Source organism: Prenolepis imparis, unplaced genomic scaffold (assembly GCF_030444845.1).
Source record: "Prenolepis imparis isolate NDT839.2.m4 unplaced genomic scaffold, iyPreImpa1.0 SCAF_8, whole genome shotgun sequence".
Lineage (NCBI taxonomy): Eukaryota > Metazoa > Arthropoda > Insecta > Hymenoptera > Formicidae > Prenolepis > Prenolepis imparis.
In genome coordinates this window covers 11,446,024-11,465,884 of record NW_028141166.1, presented here as the reverse complement: position 1 = coordinate 11,465,884, position 19,861 = coordinate 11,446,024, and the positions used below count along the sequence as shown (strand labels likewise).

At 32.3% G+C, this 19,861-nt stretch overlaps 1 protein-coding gene across 5 annotated transcripts in view; it reads right to left on the bottom strand.

Moving 5' to 3' along the window:
* Nucleotides 1-19,661, bottom strand: part of LOC145939409 (uncharacterized) — a 94,531-nt gene extending 74,870 nt beyond the window's left edge. Inside the window, exons 1-2 of one of the 5 annotated variants that reach the window (XM_083043696.1) lie at nt 19,502-19,661; nt 19,372-19,413 (exon numbers count right to left, since the gene is read on the bottom strand). The gene's annotated coding sequence lies outside the window, so the exon portion shown is untranslated. The other 4 variants (XM_083043691.1, XM_083043693.1, XM_083043692.1 and 1 more) reach the window with 4 other exon arrangements.
* Nucleotides 19,662-19,861: the final 200 nt, after the last annotated feature.

Below are 19,861 nucleotides of genomic sequence, written 5' to 3'. Positions count from 1 at the left end.
ATGTGTTATAGGTATATTATATCATGTGTTTTATAAATTTCTCATAGAATTATTTGGAAACCAATTAAATTAGATAAATTAATAATTATAAAAAGCATATCAAATTTACTCAAATTTCTTTACTTTTATCATTAAAAATGTTGGAATACTAATAGTAATAATAATTTAAAAGCATAAAAATTCGTTGAATGTATTGCATTTTCTTTATAATTTAATTATTATTTTAATTATCATAATTACTATCATTAATGTTAATTAATTTTTTGTTAATCTAATTACATAATGGGCGTGTAAAAAATGTATTGTAATATTTTTCAACCATATAACATGTGTTAATGCACAGAGAGAATTTTCTCTTAGAATTTACCCTGAAAATCATGGTAATCGTGGTATGGAAAGAATTTTATGAAAATTTCTCTGATTAATATTTATCACAATAATAATAATAATAATATCTATCACAATAAAATATAAAACATATTTGATTAATTTTACTAAACTGCATAGTAAATTTAATCAAACATATTTTATATTTTATTGTACTGGATATTATTATCTTTATTGTGATAAATATTAATCACAGAAATTCTCATAAAATTTTTTCCATATTGTCCCATAATTACCATGATTTTCAGGATAAATTCTAAGAAAAAATTCTCTCAGTGTAATAAAAATCGTAATAATAACAATTGTATTTATCGCATACCACGTCTAATGCTCTTTAACTGCGACACACAAGAAGCGGAAACGAAAAATTGCCTGTATACCTGTACTCCACCACGTCGTGCGAAATGGTCTGAATGATTTCAACGACTAGAGAGTATCAGGAGAGCATACAAGCTAACCGTAACTGCTGAAGGAAGGTCACACGAATGCGCTGACATCGTCGTCGTCGTCGTCGTCAGGGACGAGAGACGCGAGACGACGAGATAACGGCTTGTCTTTCACGCGCATCGCAAACAGGTAAAACGCGCGGCGGCTCGTCACCGAGAGAGATTTCCTTTTCAGGTGAATTCCGCGAGTGTGGGCGAGCAGGGTAACAGAGACGGCAGGATGTTGCACCTGCAAACGAAGGTGTAAGGTCGAAGTCCATCCCCACTGATCCTCACTTTCTACCTGATCCTCTCTTCCTCACCATTACCTTCTTCGTTCCTCTTCGTCCGATTCAGGTTCGCGATTCTACAGCTATAAAAACGTGTACCCGCATAGTAGGGATAAGCCCAATCGTGAAGGTAACAGGTTAACAAATGTGTCTAACGATTGGATTCACTTCTGCGTTTTCTTTTCGGCAAATAGAGTGAAAAGATACAGTTGAGATTATTTCTTTAGCGAGATATAGAAAAGATTGATTGATTGTTGACACATATATAAAATGTCAAAGATATTACCACTTACAAATATATGACAAATACAGAAAACTGTCAATATAATTTAAGCCAGAATTTTATCTATTATTATTTTATTTATTTTATTTATTTTATTTATTTTATTTATTTTATTTATTTTATTTATTTTATATATTTCATGCATTTTTTGTATATATTCTGTGATTCTTCATGTATTTTTCTATATTATATATAAAGTTATAAATAGAATTCTTAAATTCTGTAGCTAATTATAAATTGTTCTCAAAACTCTTTTATTAGGATTTAAAATCCTTGAACGTTTAAGAACGTCAAAATGTTTTAAATTAAGATTGAAAGTCCTTGAACCTTAAGAACGTCTTGCATAAATTATTTTCCAAAGTGATCAAAAACATAAAACGTTCGATAATGTTACTCAAGGTTGAGTTAAACCAAGACGACACATATGATATTATCGCTAATTTCTTTTTAATTTGGTTTGAATATGTTAATTCAATCGACCTGATCGAGGAATTAATTTCCTCTAAGCAATCATATATGAACGTTATGTACTTCACTTCGTATTTAAATGTCACAGTTGTTATTTTATAAACTGTCAATTATTTGGCTTCAGGAATTCGCAATCAAATGGGATAATTATCCTACTAAAACGCGGCTACCAGAATTTAGCCTTCAAATAATCTTTAGTATAACATAGAATATCTTCTTAACGATTCATGTAAAATCGGGTCTTAAATAAGTCATCGAAATTGCGCTTGTACATATTTATCAACCTTCGAAATCTCCCTGATTTCGAAATTAGGAATTTAAAGTTGCGCGTGTAAAATTAATTGCTCCAATGTTATACGCATAATATAACATAGTTTGGGGAATTATGCAATCTCTCTTTAATGTAGTTTCTCTTTAACTGTAGCACGATGCAAAACCGAAATATCATCCATTCGACAATTAATTTCAAATTAACAACAAATTGGGTCTCTAGATCGATCAAAACTGCGTTTCTTGTGACAAGGCATGAATCGCTGGCACATATATGTTGCCCTACTACATATCTCACTACCACACTATCCACAGTTATCAGTTACATGAAGACGCAATACAGCAACATATTGCTCGATGCATTCACCTTAGAACTGTGTTGACCTATCGCATTTACTATACTCCTGCTGTTCTCCTGACCTAGGGAAATGTTCGATTTGCTCGAACTCCGTCGATTGTTCATCAATATTCGAGTTATTGTACTCGAGATTTAGTTGAATTGTAAGTGTAGATATTTTGCACGACAAATATATTATTAAATATTGAAAGAAAAAGAAAAAAAAATATATTCAAACAAAGTATTGCTTAATAAAGATCAATATTATGATAATTTTACTTTCACTATATTCTTCATTTGACATTTATTCGTATTAATGATTAATATGTCATAAATAACGATAGTATAGTTATGTAGGAAAGTCATTTAAGCAGCTGATATTTTCGTGAATAGATAAAGATCGAACGGTGAATTTCATATTAATTTAATGCATTTCTAAAAAGCTATTTGAATTCTGACCTAGGTGAACGAATAATTTACTTAAAAAAGTCGGATTGGCTGAGAAAAATTGTAACTTTTAATTGCATTACGAATTAATGAGTCTTTTAACAGACCGCTCTTTTCAACGTTCTCTTTAAAAGAGCGCATGCTATTTCGCGTAGAATTAATTTAACCATCTTTCACAAAGAAGTCAGAAAATCTTTGGGAATTCTCGTAAAACTTATCTGTGAACAATTTCTCGAGCAGGAAACGTCGTCGAGTAAGTTCTATAGTAGAATTTGAAAGTTATAAAAAAACTCAAGTTGTGCCTCCGGTACTTGACTTATAAATATGAAAGTCGTGTAACACGATTTAATGAAAATGTCAACAAAAGGTTAAAGCGATAATAATAGATATTGATGCATAAGAGATATGACATTAATACATATAAATTGATTAGGTGAAAAGTGTTGAAGTAATCTATTTTATAACACAAACATAAATTTCCATTCTAAATAAAATGAAATATTATATACAATAAATATATGTATAAAATCATTTTAACTTGTTATAAATGATTCATATATACAATATATATGCTATATAAAAAATTATATATATATTTTTTATCACTAATATATTTTATAATATATAATAAACTAATCTCCTATAAAAATTTTCAAATCTCACATCATAAATACCTGATTTTTAATATTTAAGTTAAAAAATTCTATTTTATCTAAATCTAATAAAATCTAATGAGAATAGAATAAAAAGTTAAAGCCGGTGGAAATGCAATTGTCACACATTTGTATGAGCAACTGTCATACGTTTATCACGCGCAACAAGATGCTGACGTGCTTAGAAAAGGAAGCCATAGGATAAGAAGCATTAAAACAAAACGAATCTCTTCTTACCAGAGCGGTAAAGACTGTAAGGAGGATTCTAATCTTTATGCGCAGATAAATGTAGGATCCAGGTAGTTCAGGTGCGCGGTTAGATGCTTTCTATCAGGGTACCAAATGATAAAGAGACTCGCAGTCCTAATATTTTTCCATTAATAATTTGATTCAATTTGATTGCTGGGTACTGTTAATTGATCGGAATATGAACTGTTAATATTAATTATCTTAAATCGTAAAACCAAGCTTATATCGGATAATGTAATTTATATAATATTGTGCATTACTGCATGTATAATATAATGTATAGATAACTTAATTTTAACTGCAATCTAATTGTAATCTGATTTAATCGAGAAGGCCAATCAGCTTATATTCAAGATCAGATGTGTATATATATGTATATATGCATATTTCCCGCGCATATTTTCCTTCAATCTGTCTCATAATGAGTTAGTATGTAAAACGCGCGATTATCCAAGATCAAGCGGCCATCGCTCACCTGAGTCTCCTCAGCAACAAAACCGGTTGGTAACGCTAGCTGACCGATCTCTCGTGCAACCTGATCCCCTGATCGAATGCACCTGTTTGCTCACCTGAAGCCAGGACTTCAGGACCATTCTAGAATATTGCGATACGATATCGCTTGGAGAACCCGATCGCAATGCCGATTTGAACGAAAGGTCAAAAAGACTTCCGAGATCACCTCGTCGGAATCATCTGTGCTATTCCCTGACATTATTGTAAGCTATATATTGATAGAGCAAATTATCAACACGAACAATCGATTATCACGTTTTACTCTCAAAATGAATCAAACAAAAGCGCCAATTAGCGTTTGTTTCTCTTTTTGCACATCAAATAAAGTTATATGCATCATATGAGCAAACCATGAAATTTTTCTATAATTTACAAAACTTTTTGTTTTCGTATCATATCGATCTGGCGGTATAAAGACTCACAATAGAATATACACAACACACAATGATGCTTCTTTAAATTGTTTCGAATTAAATCTGAATCCATTAGAGAGTAGAAATTCTCGTAAACAAGATTTATTTGTTAATTTCTGGTCGCGTCAACGACTAAGTAGTTTGGCGAAACAATATTGCTTGTCTCATACACAACAGCAGGGTTAGACAAGTTAAGGATTAAGATGATTAATTATACATAAAATATGGACGGCCTACAGAAATTTAATTCCTCGAATAATCCCCTCGTTGCATGTCGCTCAAGCACATTTTCTGTCATTTCGTTCGCCGACGACGAGACATAAATTTATTACGTTAATGTTTCCACTTCGAACTGCAAATTAGCTGCATTAATTATGATTTCCAGCATGCGCGCAATCGAATCGACCCTACCGCGATTCTAACCGGCGCGATAAATCGTGCTACCAACCAAATGCAAAGCAGATGCAAACAAAACAATTAATGAGCGCCTCGGTTCTACGTAAAAACGACCCGAGTTTCGTTAGGAAAGCTGCAGAATTTATTGCATCATTCATGCGAATCTATTCGTTTTTCTGCACGAATCCACACGGAATTATCCCGACCCTTTTACCCGTTTTCATCGTTATGCGAAATCGTAAAATTAAAAATTCACGTGCGTTTTTTTACGCACGAACGGTAATTCGCACGTGGCGAGCAACGATTTAAAAAAAAAGAGGGGGCTAAGCGTAAAAATTTCATAGATTTCTGTTTGCTCAATGTTTTTTTCTGAACCGACAAATTTTAAAGTCAGATTCGCAATCAGCGCTAATAAAAATTGACGAAGCAGAAATATGTTCATCAGGAAATAAGGTCCTTTCTAGACACAGTGGTTTATGCAAAATTCGTGAAACGACGAAGAAACTACTTTCGTAGAAATTCAGCAAAAGTAGGTGAAGTTTTAATATTGCCGTTTCTCTCTTCAAAAGATGGTAAAAAGATTAAGAAAAGTTATATTGCAGTATTTTTAATATATTTAAATTATGATTCGCGCACAATCAACTCAAAATTCTTTATTAAATTAAATTCTTTTATTAAAATATATTTTAATTATTAATGTCAACTTAATCTTGCGCGTACAGAAATTTATGCAAAATCTGCAGAGGCAGAAGTTACAAAGAGATATCATTTTCTCAGAAGTTCGGTAAGAACAAGTTAGCCAATTTGCCAACTTACCGCAATAATTTCTCTGCATATTAAGGTCGACTAGAAATTGTGAATTTTATTTCTGTATAAGAGATCCTGCACACGCGCATGTAATATACGTAAATTTTATTATATTGCTAAAAGAACAATAAAAAAGGAAATTGTTTTCGCGGAACTGCAGCGAGAGATTCAATTAGTCAAACCATGGTAATTTTAAACTGAATATTACCGTAAGAGTATTTTATATAAAAGGAAGAAAAAGAGAATACAGTTCAATTAATTTATATTCGCAATGTGCTATTAGATTTGCACGATATATTGCACAATTAATTAAATTTATTTCCACGATTTGGTTATATTAAATAATTTAGTAACACAATATTTCTTTTTTCATTATAATGTTATAAAATATTTTTATCACCACGTAGCGCGACAAAAATTAATATTTCAAGCATCTCTTTAACTGTGTCATCCGTTTATCGATATTTAAGTACATCGAATTCGTTGCACTCGATATTGATATTTAGACGTGTAAATAACTCGTGTTGGCGTAACTGGTTTTTTTTAGCCATCCGTACGGAAGCGACATCGATCTAAGTTATTCTCGTTTCAACGATATATGTATATAGGGTGCACAAGAAAAAAGCGCCTTTTTCTCGTTCCAATAATTCCTCGATACAATTAATCTGCCACCCGGATGCACTCATTGCCACACACTGACCTTACGTAATTGTTTCGTAATAGCACGTAACGAAGTTGTACATACACAAACGAGTGAACATCCTATGTGTTGCATAGGATAATATATATATATAAGGAACGAAATATATTCTATGTATTTGTGGTGCGCGGTTATCGGTGGTTTGCGGCACACGATCGCCAAATTTTTGTACCGCATCTGGGCATCGCCAGATAAAGTCGGGAAAAAGATTCGCCGATTTTAAATGCTACGCTTTTCAAATGTTATATAATAGTTGGCGTTTTCCGATATTCTCATACAAGTAAAATCATTCATTTTAAAACTTGATGAATAAAACGTGATGTGTAAAATTTAAAAGTTAAAATAAATCAATAATTATGATAAAGATATTGTTCCGAAAAATTCATTTTATTAAGGATATTGTATTCGCTCTATTTGTGACATTAAATTAATAACAATTGTTAAATTTTTAGAGTTTTATAATAAAACGCTATAGATTCTTATAAGTATATAAATTTCGCCTTTTCTCGAATTTACAAATAATAGATTGAGTAGATAATAATATATACATTATAATAGTTAATTTAAAATATAATAAAAAATATTGACTCGAAACTTATTACAAATAACATTGACTTTTTACAATTTCAATTGTTTCTATTATTATATTATATTCAATGTATTATATTTTACACGTTAAAAAAACTGTTCAATGTAGAAAATATGATTTTAAGTCGTTTATTTTAATTCGATGCGTTGACTCTTCCCTAATTTAGTTTTTCTGGAGTTTTAATTTTACAAAATCTGAAAATTTATTTTCTTTATTTTCGGAGCAAACGCATTATTATGCGTAACACGCGTACGAATAGCATAAAGCTTACTGACACTACAATCACAAAAGGGTTAAAAAAATAAAACATTAATTTAAAATGACTTTATCATTAAGACAAATAACGCTTCTAGCTTCCAGCTAAGATAATATTCGAAATTTATCTTTCGAAAGCGATCTGCATTAATTCAAACCCTATCTCATTTTATGAAACGTCCGCGGAGATGTTTGCGAGATTGTTGCGGATAGCTTAAGGTCGAGAGTGTGTGGAAATTTCGGTGCAGGCCTTACAAAAGAACAGCGTGTTCGCGTGTCTCGCATCGTCATCTCGTTGTAGCATTAGAAAGCTAGTCGGGTTAGGATACCTGTTCCTGACGCAGACACAATTAAACCTCGTCCGCGCGAGGCGCAATGCATGTGCAGATATCGCACCCCGCCCCACGATCGCGAAGCAATTACAACCACGGTACTCGTTACACGCTCGACAAACGGGCACAGAGGGGCTTCCTCTCTAGCTATAGTATTCCTCCTATAGTTTCTCCTCTGCTCTCTCTCTACTCTAGCGCAATTCTCTCGCGCGAACGCGAAACTCGCAGCGCGTGTCGAAACTTCCGACGATACTTCCGACGATAAGACGTCACGCTACAAACGGGAATTACGTGTATTGTATATATCGGCGTGCCGCCATAAATGGAAATGACCCGTTCCTTCGGCACAAGGGACTTCATTACGCGTGTGATAAGATAAGGAATTGAAAAATCGGCTGTCTTTTTTTTATTACAAAGAAAAAAAGAGCTAGAGTCACAAATAAAGGTTTTTTTCATCAATTAAATATAATTAAATGTAATTCTGTCAATAATGGTTTCATTTTTTCATTTATAAAATGTACGAAAAAATGAAACCAAACGCAATCTTATCTATCACATTGTTATTTAAAATATACATTGAAAATTTCCTGAATTTACGTGCAATATCTGCAGAAACAAGTAATTATATAGACAATATATGAAATAAAAAAGAATTTTATAGAAAACGCGAGATACCCGGTATATTGTTTTATATAAAAATCATTAATCGTTTATAACTAATTGTTTGTTGCTTTGTTAATAATAATTCTCTGCCGATGGCAGTAATCGTCATTGCGGATATATCCCTGCAAGAACGAAAGAGAAAAAATAAGAGGGAGAAAGAGAGAGAATAGTATCGAGGAAATGGCATGTCCAAAGCTAGCCGCAAATAACGCAGAACCAACCAAAGTAATGATGGGTTACTGACAAACGATACTGCAACGGCAATTATACCTGTGGGCACTGCCGGCCGGTCCGATATCCAGTGGCACGCCTACGAAACCATTGTGACACGGCTGTCCATCGATATTAATTGATAAAACGAAATTCAAATTACTCCCGCGGCATGCGATGATATTTTACAACTCGCGGAAATCTAGTTCGACGAAGTATGACAGCGGACAGCTCGACCGCTACCGTCCATTTCGCGTGGAATAAAACGGTTTTGTCAGTTTCGTTAAAACAGAGAGAGGCAGAGAGAAGAAACATTCCCAAAAATCTCATATGATTTTCTAATTTCACCCACAAATTTTTCTTTAAACAATTAAAAGTTGTAATTACGATTCAACAATCAGCTGTATTCGCGCGCGCGCGCGTGTGTGTGTGTGTGTGTGTGTGTGTGTGTGTGTGTGTGTTGAACTTATTCAGCTAATTCGTGCCAAGAATTAAAAAATATCTAACTAAACTAAATTATTGCGTCGAATAATTTTTATATACAGTCCCAAATTGTTGGTGTAAATATGGATTTTTATTTAGTTGAGATTGTAATATTAATTAAAATTATAACGAATTAATTTAGATTTAGATTACATATGTTTTTCTCGAGTGCAAATGTCTCTCTCCTTAATTGTGCATTACCATAACGTTTTCATCAACGTCGGTTAACTTTATCCTTAGTTCTGCAAAGTGAAAACTGAACTACTTATAAGATTAAAGTCAAAACTCATGACTTAGGCGAAATTATTATTGCCTACTTTTGTTGGCCTGTATTCTTTGTATACATACGAGGAATATTACATGCATATAATGCTATTCTAAAAAATTTAATTATATCTTATATCTTCAAATTAGACATAAGAAGTTTTAAAAAATATTTAATAGATAATAAAAGAAATAAAAGAGAAAGAAATATTCGCGTGTGTCAAATAATCAATAACGAATAATAAAACTGGCTATTAATCTAACATACACATTTCCAGCTATATCATTCTTTTAAATAGTATACTTTCACTACACTTTTATTAACGATGCGTGACATCACAAACCTGGAATTCAAGGAAAACTGAAAATTTATTTTTAGTCACGTGAAAAGACCGAGCTTGCCTAAGCGAAAGAACGATCGTTCATTATCATTAAGATGACAAGACTGCAAAATTCGTTTCCGGGCAGTTCGCCGAACAAGTCATCCCTTCTTCTCGTCCTTTCTCCCCTTTCGTCCCGAAATCGTGATGCATTCACGCATTATCGTGTGCCCGGTAATGCAAACTAAATTACCGCAAATTCACGCATGCTGTACCTAAGCAAATTGGCGGACAAACATTCGGTGAGACCCGTCGACAAATCGGCCGATTCGATTGTGACACACGTATCAAGGAATACGAAGTTCTGGAAGACTGATAATCGAATGTCTCCGCGACTAGATGATTCTTACTAGCTCGGCATGATTTAACGTATCGGGCAGAATACATTTTAACATTTCAAATTTTTATTATATTAATTATTATATTTTATTATTAAGAATGGAGAGAAAGAGAGTTACATAAAAATTTTCTCTCAAATATAATTAAAATACGTTAAAAGAGAAAGCTTGTATTACTTTTTTCTCAATTATTTTCGAACATTTCAAACCATACCAAAAATTTTTTAAACTCAAGTATCTTAAGAATGTTGTTAATATTTAAAGATAAAAAAGTCTAATAAGAGAGAGAGAGAGAGAGAGAGAGAGAGAGACTTTATTTTGTAAAGAACATTTACAAATAATTTCCGAGTATTTGAAGATATATAAGAAAGCTAAAACAAAACAATTTAAATTGTTTGAAAATTGAATTACAATAGAGTATTGTCTTGTAGTTGCAGTATTAATCGATCGAACGGGATTTAATTAAGGGAAGGTCGTGTTTGAGGGTTGCGAACGTTTACCCTGAAAATGATTGATCTACTCAGCTCCGATTGCAAACTAAGGATTGAAACTGAGACCGCAGACCGTTACAATTAAGGTCACACAGAATGGGGTTTACGTGTCAAAGGACTATACTGCTGTATAAAGGTACAGAGAATGACAACCATATTTCCTGTAACCGCAGATCGATAAGACTGCGGGTGTGTGCCATTATATCACGATGTTATAAAATAGTAGATTGTATTGCAAAATTCAATTACGAATAAAAATAGTTCAATCAAGAATTCAATTAGACATAAAATTCCAAATATTTAAATTGTATAAAAACAAAAAAACGAAATAGCCAGCGGATATTTAACGTCATAAAATTCTTATAATTAAACAAATTCGAGAATAAAAATTCAATAATTTATAGTACAACGTTAAGGTTCAAAAAATATTTCAATAAGCACGTTAATTTATAACGTTATCATAATCGAAAGGAAACAAGTTGCATAATGCTTCTATATATAAAGAAGTTTCATTGTTATTTAATTGTATTATTTTGCATAGATATAATTTGATTATTGTTTCATTGATAACTGCTTATTCGCTGATAAATGTATCAATTCTAGTTTGTTTCTTTCTAATTGCTTATCCTGCATGCTTTTTTACAAAGACATTTATGTTTATGAAAACCGACGTAATACAGTACTATTAGCCGTACAGGTGAGTATCCGCGCATTCCTGCGGTAGCAATGACGTAACCGGATTATGTGGCATGCATAGGTGAATTAGCAGGCAAATGTTCGATAAATTCGTTTGTTGGCCGATCGATATGTCGTGGTATCGGTATCCAGCAAATTCGATTGCCCGAATAGCGATCGAGATACTCGTCCGAGTGAGATAGCAATACCACAAATAGTGATATAGCATCGTAATTTTAACTGAGAAATGCAATTAAATCAAGCGAAAACTTCGAACTCGTGGTATACATCTTCATTACTATATGTATAATCATTTTTTCCCAATAACTTTGATAATTAATGTTGAAAGTTCTGCTTTCTCAGCTAAATTACAATATATAAAAAATTTAACTTTAAATATTGTTCAGATTAAGAAAACTCATGACTTCTGTTTATCATAGTAATGTCATTTAACTTATTTTTTAAGCAACAAGTTGTGTGATCTAATCTATTTCTCGTTTATAAGTAACATTTCTAATTCGAGATACAATAAAACAACATCACGAATCGCACGTTTCCTTTCCAGGTATGACAGATGGACGTAAGAAATGATCAGGCGCAAAGCGTTTTAACGTTTTAGCACTGTTCAAAATTACGATGAAGCTCACGTACTACTTGAATGCGTTCTCCTCTTCGTCCGTACATCAAAAGTTCGACCCCGAAGGTCTATTAAACTTTATCTCGCTACTTGACTCACCGTTTCGCAAAGTTGGCTAGAGAAATTCCACCGAGAGTCCCTTACTTTTTTCCGTCTTCTTCGTCCTTGGCTCAGCGCACAGTATCACATAAGACCGCTTTGCACCTGCTTCACACGTCCACACTATCGTACACTATAAACCCTACGGACCCGAAGGACAGAACAAGCTCGTAAAAACAGCCAGGTTGTTGTCGTGAAGGTCAGAATTTCGCGGCCGCGACTTTAATTGGCTGACCAGTTTTATATTATTCGATCTTCGCCGAGAGCGCCAGATGGTTCACGACAGATCGAGTGTACCACAATACCGGTTTCGTGAAAGTGGATTACGCATGTGGAAGTGAAATTATACTACTGCCTCAAAAAGCGGAAGGTTTGACATTTAATGCAAGTTAAAAGAACGTAGAGACAAACTCTTGACACGGATTTGAAAAATATTACTCGCAACGGAAACGTGTTTCTATTAAATAAATATTAATATTACTATATACATATATATATATACATACATATGTACTCGATAATTAATCTTTAGGCTACTTTCTAATTTTATATGCCACTATTTCTGAATAAGATACTTTAAAAAGCCGGATTTTTTATAAAAATATTTTTATATTTAATTTTGATTAAATATAAATAAGATTTTTTAACGCAAATCTTATATCATTAAATTTATATACAGATCGCATTACACGTACATACAAACACCCACATAAGTAAAATATACTAGACGCCGTCTTAAATTTGTCGTATGTTATACTAAGTGACTATAATATGCTAATCAAAATGTTTGACTCATGTTTTATGCAGAGACATGAAAGAGTAAACCTCTCAATCGTCGAATTTCCACAATTCTCGTATATAATATGTATATATATTATACTCAGTAGCTGTTTGCAATCGGTAGCTGCTTTAACCAAAAAGATAGAAACAAAATATTGGAAAAGAAAATATAAAAATGTTCATAAATATATTTAAACTAAAAGTTAAAGTTACAGTGTTGACACAACACTTTAATCTTTACGTATCAATAATTTATGGGAGAGATTTTAACTACAAAATGATATCACTATATAATGATGAAAAATATGTATAATATAATAAAATTTATAAGAGATGTTATTATTATAATTTATTCGCGCTCACTTCTACGTTAGAAATGCAAAATGACACATTAATGATAAACCGGTTGATATTGCAAAATGTTTTCACGATGATATTATGATTTAATAAACTATCAATTTCTCGATTGCAATGTGTTTTTAAAGGTAATATAATTTAATTATTTAATGACAGTCTATATATATGTATATAATCATTCAAATTTTAATAATAAATTATCATTATATTTAATATTATATATTAATTATAATAATGTTTCAAAAATTGGATGTTTAAATTTTCATTGTAATAATTGTGTAATTATACAAATATCTTTAGTAGAAAACAAGAAATTTCAAATATCTCTAAAATTTTCACACTCTTGTTTATTCAAATTTGTAATTTAATTTAACTTTTTGAGATATGAAATGTGTTCTAACTCTGACACTTTTGTCTCTGCAAATCGAATTTTCCTCGAATTTGTCATCAAAAAAGTTTCCTCCCATTATGGCACCGTTTTAGCGATAACAGACGTAGGTAATCGCTAATTTCCGTGCATACACACGCACAGCAACACGGTCCAATATACAGCGATCGATCATCTACAGCCAATCCCGATGTATAACCCGGGTGCAACCAAACAAATTATTTCCTCCCGATTAGAGCTCAACGATCATTGGTAGCGTTCCACGTACAAAACCTAATACAGTCAACCATCGAATTAAATTGCATGCTTACGCGATGCATCGTTTTGTAGCGTTCGTATTCACATTCGCGTTTACTTTCCGCGTGACCGCTATGTTCACCGCGAAGAGAAAATGAATGAATTTTTCAGAATAACAATTTTTTTTAATACTTATAATAGACATATAGAATATACATAGTTGAGATTTATATGTTGAATTTTACCATTTACGTCACTACAAAAATGTAATAAATATTTATAATTATAATTATAATATACATATATCAATTACGTAATTAATTTTAAGTGTATTTAAAAATATCATTACAGGCACTTTGATGTCCCGTATAAACTTTTTAAAAAATTCATTCAAGTCTATTTTCTAGGGCTATTTTCCCAATCTAACTGTTTCTATACATTCCTCCCACTTTATCGATATAGATACAAATTGAACGCAGTCATAGTTACAGATTAAATGCAATCATGTTGAGCCGTTAATTTCTGCATTGTATTACCAGGAGCAATTTGAGGCAGCTGTCATCAATTTCAATCCACATGATATATCGATCGGACATGTTAATATCAAAGCCCGCGGCTCGAATAAAGCGCACTCGAGAAATGAGTTTTAGTGCCGTACTAAAATTCATAAAAATGCAGAAAATTCCCCGCTCGCCATCTCCTGCTTAAATTGGTCACGACAAGCGCTCGATTTCGGACGTGCGCCACAGTGCAACCTCTCTATACGTATTCGATACTATTTACAATTCCACCTCACACGCTCCCGTTCTCACGAGTATCGACCGCGTTACATCCGCTTTAGGAAACGAAAGCAACGAAAAAAAAAGAAAAATAAAAGAAAAAAAGAAATACAAAGGCAAGGAGAACCTGGCACACGGCGATCTGCCAGGCAGCACGCGAACGATCCCCGAATAGACGATCCCCGAAGAGGCTCTCAAGCCCGCTGTACCAGATGGAGGTCTACCGAGACACTGGCGACTTCTCTCGCTACCAGGACATTCGCCAAGTTGAGACCAGAGAGAGAAAAGAGAATGATCATCTCCTCTCTCGCTTGCTCATGTGTACGGCGGATGTGTTCGCTCTCGTTCGCTTTTCATGATTTTCTCCTATCCCTCCCCGCCGCGGAGGCTCGCACTCTGGGCAGACACGTGGGGAGAGTGAGAGGTCCCCGTGAATGATTTCGCGAGGGCTTGGCCCGAATGGCCGCGTATATGTCACGGTAGCGATCGAATAAGTTGTCTCTTCCCGTGAGAAAAGTGTTGCGTTACTGACGATACGATGGTCGGTTGGATGGAATTGATGATCAGTGCCCAAGTGGACGGACTGAGTAATTGGTTCACGTTTCTCTGACTCAAGATATACATCCGGGAAAGCAAATGGCTTGAATATTCTTCGAATATTCTAAATTTCTGTTTCTGACACACGTAGGTGCTTTAATGTCAATTTAAAGTCGCCATATATTATATCAAAGTAATATCACAATATTAAAAGTAATTCTAAAAGTGTTAATTTGTAATTAAAAAATAATTACATAATTAGCTTAATGGTTAAATATTACACTTTTCTCTGAATTATAATTGTTTGCAGTTTTTTTCATTAAAAATGTAATGTATCAATAATTTCGACAGATTCGTTGCATTTAAACAATGTATTTGCAATCGGAAAAGTATCGGGAAGCTGTTGTGAATTTGAATCCGTAATCAGAGTAACGTCAAAAATATGAATCAGAACGCGAACTCATCTTCAGTAATCTCACCTTACGCGAGACTTCGGATAAGTCATTTCATCATCGAGCCGACTGCTAGTACACAATATATAATCATGAACTATCTTTACTAGTGTTTTCACTTGTGCGATACCATGATGCAAGAGAAAATAAAATTTTTCGAGGCATCATCTTCTTCCTGATTCATCACGATTAAAAATTTTATATCTTCACTAATTATAAACTTTAACAGCTGCCAAAAACAAACATATCTGAATTTTGCAAAAATCGCAATTAAATAATTTAATAGTTTTCTTTGAAAAATTTTTAATAATATAGTTTTTAGTTAATATATACGATATATGTATATATAAATGTATTTAATATGTATATTATAAAATAAATTTGATATGTGTGTAAGTTTGATAAGAATGTGTAAAATATCTTTTTCAAATAATAATTTGTAGATCAACCTAATTATAAATTTTTCTTTATTCATATTTTTTTTCTAAAATTGCCGTATATTAGCCAACTGATAATTACAAACTATATATTAGTCTCGCTCTACACGTGATGTATCGTGACTCACTCGCCGAACTACAAATTAGAAATCCATCACCAAATTATCAACAAGCGAAGAAAAAGTTTGCACATACACGCCCAATCACTTTCTACCCAATTAAATATCTCTCTTCTTCTTACATCGAAACATCAAATTACAAGGTGATGTTACGGATGTTGCACGCGCATGTTACGAAACTTCTTACGAGATAAGAAGATATTCCTTTGTTCTTGTACTTCTCTCCTTATATTAAAATCAATATATATGGAAAATTGATACTGTATATTTGCAATATAATAATACAAATTAATACAATACGTATTACTAAAATCTTACAATTTACTCTATAATATCGGAATGTCTCTATAATCTCGGATGTTATATTGATCTGGATTAATTCAATCGAATGAGCGGAATGTTGCGAAGTACCTTGCTAATAGGCCCTACAGAGTGAGACTACTTTAGCCGTTAGTGCCTCGTTGGGTTAATTGTTGCGGTAGCTTTGTAATTTGTAGTTCCGGTTGCGGTCAGCGATACGTCATACAGTAGTCGGTATGTGATGAATTGCAGCGTTATTGCCCTGGATACATCGAGATAGATACCAAGATGATACTCAATGACAAGGCTTATTGATTGCTTAATGACTGTTGTTATTAATATGTGTACAATGTAACACATATGTATATATGAAAATATTCTTTTTAAAATCCTCCTTTCTCTTATTTGAATTTCAATTTGGTATTTACGTGTCCATAAATGTTTGAATTTATAATTTAATTAAATGAATATTAACTCTTTATACATAGAGATTATATTCTATATATAATTTATAGTTTTTAAAATTTTTATTATAATTATATTTTACGAAAGTTTATTTTTAAAAATCTATAGAGATATTTTCTTAACGATTAATCTTAAGCGTTATTTCTTAGAAGTTTTTTGACTACAAGAATTAATTAATATTAAATAATATTAGTCAAAATGTTTACGTCTATAAAAACAATTTACGATTACAATTACGATATTTAAAAAAAAATTATTTTTGCGTATGTTAAAAAAAGATTTATAAAATAGCTACAATACAAATTCACTGCAAATCACACTATTATCACTGGATTAAGAAAATGCATTGGACCTATTTTTTTATAATCCGTCTAAGTTTCATTGGATGACACGTGAACGCGGATTGTGTTGAAACTTTGGTTTTACGAGAGAAATCAAGACGGAAAGAGGATTCCGTGTTAACATCTACTTCACGATTTTAGCATCAGTGCATCCGAATAATAAGAAAGCTCTCCTACAGCTTTGGAAATCAATGAGGAGCGACGGCGCCAGGGAAACTTTCCGATTGTCTCGAGAGATGCTGCACCGAATAAATTAAACAAATTGAAAAATTGACTTCTAGACAAAGAATGCTTCGCAATTCGGAAATTGCAGACGATGTGAATAACGAAGGCAATAATTTCGCGACCGCAATATAATCGTTTGCTTTTAGCGACGAGAGAATTTCCAATAATTGACAGAGACGACAATCGTGCGCATTTTGTGAAGATAGGAAGTTGCAGAGAACAGTTATTATAATATTCGTAGGTATTCGATTAATTATTGAAACTATAGTTGCAAACTTTCTTGGACGTTGGGTAAATATAGATTATATTATTTTGAGTATCATATTTTTATCTAACACACACACACACACACAAGTAATTTAAATCCGTAATTTCAATTTTTAATAAAAATACATATTTTATGATTCAATGCATGAAAATAATTACATTACAAGTTGCAATAAAATTTCTAAAAAAAAAATGTTTAATCTCTGTAAAATATAATTTATATTTTTGTAAAAAATATTTTACTTTATTAATTTTTCATATTCTCTTTCATTAAACTTTTATATCGCAAACAATACGCGAGTATGTATGCAAATGTTAATTTTTTTCGCTGCAATTTTATTATTGACTATCATATGCGCTATATCATAATATAATTTAATATAAATAAATTCTCTCTTTATTTCTTACTAAATTACTGCGAAATTATTTTGCAAAATTATTTTTGAAAAAATATAGTCTGCTTTGATTGGAATTGTATACAATTAGTGTTTCGATGCAATATGACCTGCCTGTAAACGAATAGACCGATTTTATGCAATAAAACTATTTAATATTTCAGAATAAACGTCACCATTTTACGTAACACTGACACACGTCAATACAAATGAGTTTTGCGCAAATTAAATAATAACATGCACAGGATGTATTGCAAATTAGGATCAAAATTTCTAAAATATGCGAGATGACTGTAATAACGTGTAATCGAATAATTGATAGGTTAAATGTATTATAAGCAGTAATTCCGATAATCTGTCAAAATTTTCTCTTGACTGTCCGTCCCGTGACATGTCAATTAAATTTGAATGATTGCATTAAATATAAAATTATAATCCGGACATTTATCTCGTTTAAGTTCAAACAGTTTTCTTTTAATACGTTTGATATAAATTGTTATACCTGTTAAATCAATACTTCTAATGCAAAAGTTTTATCGTATTTTTTAAATCCTTTTCTAAATAAGATATGTAAAGTCGATATTCGCATATATCGAAGTTTATTGTTGTCGCTTTTCCGCGATGCTTATTAGCTGTCAAGATTCGCGTTGTGCGTTATATTCGTAGCATCGAGATGAGGCTGTCATCGCGAGGATTAGCAGTTTGACAATTTGTTCAAAATAAAATTAAATAAAATAATGATATTAGTTTTAAATAATATATATTATAATACTTTAAACTCGATTAATATTTTTGACAGTTATTAGCTGATTTCTGTCAAAAAATATTAATCGCAGATAAAGTATTATAACATATTATTTAAACCATATTATTTTATTTTATTTTATTTTGAACAAACTGTTAGACTACTAATTCTCGCGATGACAGCCTCTCGATGCTACAAATATAACGCATAATACGAATCGAAACAGTCAATCAGCATCGCGGAAAAGATGCAACAATATTTGCGAGAATCGACTTAACATGCCTTTTTTTAGAAAGGGATGTTATTATAATATTTTAAATTCGATTAATATTTTTGACAATTACCAGCTTTTTTTGTCAAAAAATATTAATCGCGAATAAGATATTATATAACATATTATTTTAAATGTTACTATTTCAATATTTTCAACATATATACACCTCCATATTACCTATAAAAATGTTATAAAATAAACAACTAATTTCTCACTCACCGATACGTGCAATAGCTGAGTTGTAGTACAGCACACATTGATCTGAAAACAAAATATTCAAATTATGTTATGTGTGTGTCGAATATCTCATAAACAATGCAGTTAAAAAAAAATGTTTTATTTTGCATACCTCACAGTTGCCCCGATGTCACCCGATGCCTCCCTGGGCCTCCTCCTTCTCTCTTGGTCGACCGTCATTGCTCCTTCGAAGCACTCGCGAAAATAATTACGAATAATTACGATTGCCCGATACTTTACACGGCACTCCCGACGCGCGAAACTTTACACGGCACTCCCGACGCGCGAAACTTTACACGACACTCCCGACACGACGCGTGAATCGCAATGCTACCTGTAACAAATAAAATACATACATATTAGAATAATCTTATTATTTCGCATTATAACATACACAATATAAATATGTAAACTAGAATTAACGATAAATATATCCACGGATCGCAACATATTCGCGCGCGCGACAACAGAT